This window comes from Lagopus muta, chromosome 11 (genome assembly GCF_023343835.1).
Source record: "Lagopus muta isolate bLagMut1 chromosome 11, bLagMut1 primary, whole genome shotgun sequence".
NCBI classification, from domain to species: Eukaryota; Metazoa; Chordata; class Aves; order Galliformes; family Phasianidae; genus Lagopus; species Lagopus muta.
Genome location: NC_064443.1, coordinates 2003073 through 2009072, shown reverse-complemented (window position 1 = coordinate 2009072; position 6000 = coordinate 2003073).

The window sequence follows — 6000 nt, the reverse complement described above, 5'->3', positions numbered from 1 at the left end:
GTTTGTCCACTCCACAGTAAAGGATTTTCTATTTCGAAATGGAATTTCCTGTGTTTTATTTTGCGCTCATTGATAAGTCCTCCTCCAACCCCAGCTTTCCCTACTCCATACTGAATAACTCCAGCTCTCTCAGCCTCTTCTCTTAAGTTAAATGACCCAATCTCTTCATGCTCCTCTTGATCCTTCATTTGGTACATTTCAGTGTGTCCACGTCCCTCCTGTACTGGAAGCCCAGCTGCATCTCACCAGAGCTGCGTGGAAAGAGGATCATCTCCTCCCACCTGCTGGCAACAATTCCTCTAATGCTGAAGACGTGCCACAAAGGCACACTGCTGGCTCCTGTTCAACTAGGTGTCCGCCAAAATCCCAAGGTCTTTCCTCTTCCAGCTGTCTTCCCGTAGGGGCTTCCCCATCCTGTAGTAGTGCCTGGGTTTGTTTCTCCCCAGGATCAGGATTTGGCATTTCTTTCTGTTGAGCTGCAGGATGTTCCTGTAGGCTCATTTCTCCACCTGTCAAGGTCTTTCTGAATGGCAGCACGGTCCCTCCAGTGAATCAACTGCTACTCCCAGCTCTGCACTGCCTGGGTCTTGTATACAGGAATTCATCTGAAAGACAGTGATTCATTTTTAAGTACCCACACAGAGAGAATTCTAACATTTATTTCCGTTGTTTTCATCAGCAATGTGTTCTTACAGGATCTCACAGAGCTATGCCTGAAGCCCAGGGATGTGCATGCACCAACTTCACCTGTGCTTGAGTAACTCATAGCTCAAACACCTGATATCCAACATTCATGCTGGAAAAGGGAGAATTCTACACAGCTACAGTGGCATGCATCCTATCCAGTCATTCTTTCTTTCTTTCTTTCTTTGTCTGGTAAACTAAAATTATAGAATTAAAGCTTAGCAGCTGCAAGTGAGAGAGGCCAATATCCTCTGTGGATGACTCATTCTTCTTGTGGTTTTTTTGGAGGATGGGTTCCTGAGGAAATGAAAACATGTCAGTGTCTTTTTTTTCCTCTCACTTCCTTACACAACACACTGTTCTGCTGCATAGACACACTGGTGCATCAATCTGTGGCTCCTCTCTGTGCCAGGCTATGTGTGCTGCCTGATCTTCTGTACCACAGAGGCAATGGATTGTGACAGAAGTGGTGTCATGGCATGCCAGCTGCTGTGTCTAATGTGTTATGCACGACCAAGGAGGATGAAAATACTCATGAGATGGACAGAGATTGAAATGAGAGTAAGGGTGAGAAATGGAAGAGCGGCCACGTGCTGTTCCAGCAAAGTGATGACAGCCAAGTGATGTTTGTTTCAGTGGAAGAGCACTGAAAACACCATGAGGTGCATGGACTTGCAAGACCATGAGAAACCAAACTGAGGAAGTCAAGTGGCGGTTGGTTTCAGCCACTTCATAACTCATAACTCGTGGTGCCCTGCTTTCCAGATGGCACAGAATTCACTGGGAGCCTGACAGCTGGTAGGAGGTAGCGAGGTCCCACCTCCTCCAAGCCTCCTTGAGGTGAGGATGAAGAACACAGCTAGGGGCTGGGGCCACTGGAGCAGTATGCCAAAAGGAGTGATGCACTGCGGTGGCAAATTCCATGAAATGATGTGAATTCTTCTGGCCAGCTAAGCTGAAGAATTAAAGAAGGTTTTACCTGCAATATGCTGACAGATCAGTACCCAGGCGTCCCAGTTCTCTCCCTTTATCCCTCGGCTACACTGGGATTGCAGAGCTCTGGCCTCTTAGAAGGAGCTGTTTTGCCATAGAGGTTTTCCTGCCCTCTGGTGTAGTGAACCCATGGAGTCCTTGGCTTTCTGGTCCTAACGTGCTGGACATGAAAGGGGCTGACACATGCTGAGCTTTTCTGATGTTCTATGTTTTTAAATGCTTTTGAGACTTCTGCTCAAAAATGCTCTGCTTTGATTTCCATTTAATTTCCTTAAAATTGTCACTGGAGCTGTTGATATCTCTGACACATGTCAAGCGCATCCTTTTCTCTGCTCTTTCTCCTCTACTATGCAGTACATATAGAGATATATAAAAGATAAAGGGTTCAGCTCAGCACTTCACTAACCTCCTCCACATTTCTTTGAGCACTTGTTCCATTTATTTTTTTTTTAATTAAAAAAAAAATATATATATTGCATAGCATAGTGCATCTAACTGAACATTAATTGTTACATGTAGAGTTTCCCCAGAGAATTAGTATGATCTCAATCTGTCTTCCTCGGGCAGCATATAATCACGCAATCTACTTGTTCTTTGCTGCTTCTTTTTTTTCTTCTTCTTCTTCTCCCCAATCCTTGTAGCAAGTCTTCCATCTTGTCTAGACGTTTTTGACATACCACTGCCTGATCTTCAGCAGCTGCAGCAGTTCTCCATATACCTCAACAGGTGTATAAACAGGTCCGGCATCTCAACACACAAGTCCTAATTCCAATGTGCCAGCATTGGGCAAAGACCACAGCTATTCCTACCCCTTTCAGCCACATCTTTTGCCTCAACAGGGGGCATTTTAATTTTATTTTTTTTTTTATATTGGGACTCACTTGTAATGGGAAAACAACCACAGTGACCCAAATTGTCTGTGACTGATGATCACAAGCTCTGGATGCTACAGTAATTGCTGCTAATAGGTAGGTATGATCAGAATTTTTCCACTTCAGTAGGATTGAATAGGAAAAGTAGGGCTGCCACCTTTTTTTCTACTTTTTTTTTAAGGAGAAAAAAAAAAAAAAAAAAAAAAAAAAAAAAAAAAAAAAAAAGAAAAAAAGATGGTATTTCCATCCAAAACCTCTTTGTAAATGGAAAGATGGCTGTGAGACTTCTCGGAAACTGTGGCTTGCCTGCCTTGCCTTTCCACTGCCTCTCTTACCAGCCTGCATCCTCCATTATTACAGCACAGCTGGAGCTCTGTAAACCACCTGCCCAGTATGGGAAGAGCTGAGACAATACACCATCATGTTGGCTGACCAAATATTCTCCCCAAATTCCCACTGAGTACTGCAGTAGTATTTCGAGCTCCCAGCAGAAGCCTGGACAGCATGCTACTACTGGAACAGCTCCATTTTCTGTCAGCAAAAAGCCCTCTTCCCATCCCCAGCCTGAATGGTAACAGTCCTTCAGCTAACAGGGACAGAGTAGCCTGAGTCTGGCAGAAATCTCCTTTCCTAATTTGTGCACAGCTTATACTGGGGCAGAGAAAGGAGAATGAAAAATTATTTGCAGTCATGTATTCAAAAAGCATAACCAAGATTACCTTGGTGCAAGTTCACATCCCATCAGCTCTAGCTTTTTGCCAGCTATCTAGCAAACATGTTCCAAGGCAGGAATGTTTGCTGAAACAATATATCGCATTTTTTAGACGTTTGTACAAAGTAGAATTGAAATATGTAGCGGTGAGTATTTACCTCTCCAACCTGAACATCAAAACTGCCCTAATCCACTTGAAGATTAGAAACATACCAGGGTGCTGATGTGTCCAAAAGGCAAAACTTTAGATCCAAGCAACAGATTTGAAGATTGTGCATACACACCCTGAATGCCCCAAGTACCTTGCAGAGCAACTGCAAAGCCCTGAGGCACTCCAGAGAGGAGGAAATAGCTGCAAAGAGTGTTTTGTTGAACCCAGGGTTCCTCAAAGGCAATACACCTCACTCCCATCTTTGACCACGCTGCTCTGCTGCCTCTGCAGGGCTGTGCCCCGACTTGGCAGAAAGCAGGGAATTGCTCTTTTCTGGTCTTTAGGATGTGGTCAACGGAGCCCAAGGCCACTGAGTGAGTCAGAACTACCCTGTGCTTCCTAGTCTCGCCAGCCACTGATACTTGCAATCAATCCATTTACAAATCCAACCTCTGCCACCAATAATAATAATAAAACTTGAAAAATATATATTGTAGATATGCTTTTGTTTCTCCTTTTTTAAAAAGAATTATTATTATTATTATTTTATTTTGGATCCTTCACAGACTGCATTTAACAGGTTCTTTCAGGAACTACAAAGTGTCTTGAAAAAACGACACTTTGATCCAGGACTTGTCAATAAAAAAATCAACATTATGTTGCAGCAGAGTAATGTAACCTTGGTACACATTGCATTTGCAGCCCTTGTGAAGAAACAAATTGCTTCTCCATGGCTATCCATGAGAAACTGAAGTAAGCTAGAGATGAGCAGGCTGTACATCTATGTCTGCCACAGCACTTCTCTCTGAAGCCCAATGCAGAGTACATCAGCCCTGGGTGCCAGGAGACCTAGCTGCTTGACTCTGACACTGACTCATTTGTTGACTGGTAAGTCATTGGAAATGACTTATTTTTATCCCCCTGCAGATGCTCTGAGGGTTACCCTGTCAGTAGAAAAGCTTCCTACAAGCCATGGCTGAAACTGGCAACAAATACTGTATCAGCACTCCTGATGAGCCCAGCTCTTCTCATACCATTTCACAGAGCTAATGGGAGCTGATGGAAACTTATCAAAGCAGGACCCAAAAACTCCAGTGGCTCAAAGCAACACATGGATAAGCCAAGTGAGAAGCCAGACCAGATGAACAAAGGAAAAAAAACAATATGGTTTATCACCATTTGCTTCACATCAACAACCAGCAAGTACCACTACCAGCCCATTGACAGTGGCCAAGGCTATGCCATGATGCCTGGGCAGCAGGGCCCTGAGCTGCTACTATACCATTTGGAAGTGCTCTATTTTCCCAATAATATTCTCTGTTACTCCCTTAACTGGCAGCCCCGATCTGCCAGATCATTAATGAGAAATTAACGAAGAGTGTCAGGCTAATAGAGAAGCAGTAATGAAGATTAATCTCACCCCAGAGAGGATAACAGGCCTTTTTGGAGACTTAGTGCACCACAACAGCATTTGGAGGGTCAAAAATAGAGCAATAAATGTTAATTAATAGCAAACTTCTCTTTTGTTCCTTAATTATGAGTAGTACCTAGGGATTTCAAATAAGCCTCTCATTCCATTCTAGCTACTGCTTTCCCAAGCCGGGACAAAAATATGATGGCAAATGTGAGCACAAGTCTCTCAAAGTGAACCAACAGAGCCAGAGAGACTAGGACTGCCTAGGTTTTATTGCCTGGTAGCAGCTACACATCTCTGTTTCTGAAGATGAGCTGGATGAGCTTCTGTATGCACCTGGAGTGAGGTAAGACCTTAAATGAGCAACTCCTGCACCTTGGGCCAGACCAGGTTTGTCTAACAAACTCCTGGCACCCTCTGGGAGCCTTTGGAGTTAATTCTCCCATGGTGCAAATCCTCACTGCATCTCTTCTTGACAAAGGATGCTGCAGATGGTAGAGATGTACGTAAGGCTGCTACGTGCACGGATATTACTACTGGCCCAGAGAGTTCCTGAAAGCTGAAGCAGCAAGGCAAGACCCTGCATCACCACAGAGCCTTGCTATTTGGGAACGTGACTGAGTTCCCAAGCCTGCTGCTCACTTCCCTTGTAGCCTTTTGTCACTTCAGCCCCTTCACCTCAATTCCTCACCCACCACATGAAAGCATTTTAGTAGCTGAGATCACAGTATCCCACATAATGCTACCACCTCTGGTGCTCGTTTACCATGCTACCTCATGCAACCTCCTTCAAGACATAACTGTGGCAACAGCCTTCACACACATCTAATGAGGATGCTACCACTCTCCCTTCATCTGCCCTATATAAATCCATAGGAAAAGAAAAAAAAAAAAGGCAAAAAATACCCCTAGACCATTCCTATACTGGAGGAGAAAGCACCAAGTTTTGCTGCTCTAGGTGATCCATAAAGCAGTAAGCAATTAGGATTCCTGTCTTGCCTGGCTGGAGCCCAAATGGAAGCAAATCCTCTGCAGGCAGGAGAGTCCTTCCAGCTCCACAGTCCCACAGAGGGAAAACATACTGAGCCTAAAGAAAATCAATGACTTTGCATTTGCTGTATTCAGAGAGGTGTCTGGCAAAGAAGTTGCCCTACTTACCACAAAAGCAGCAACA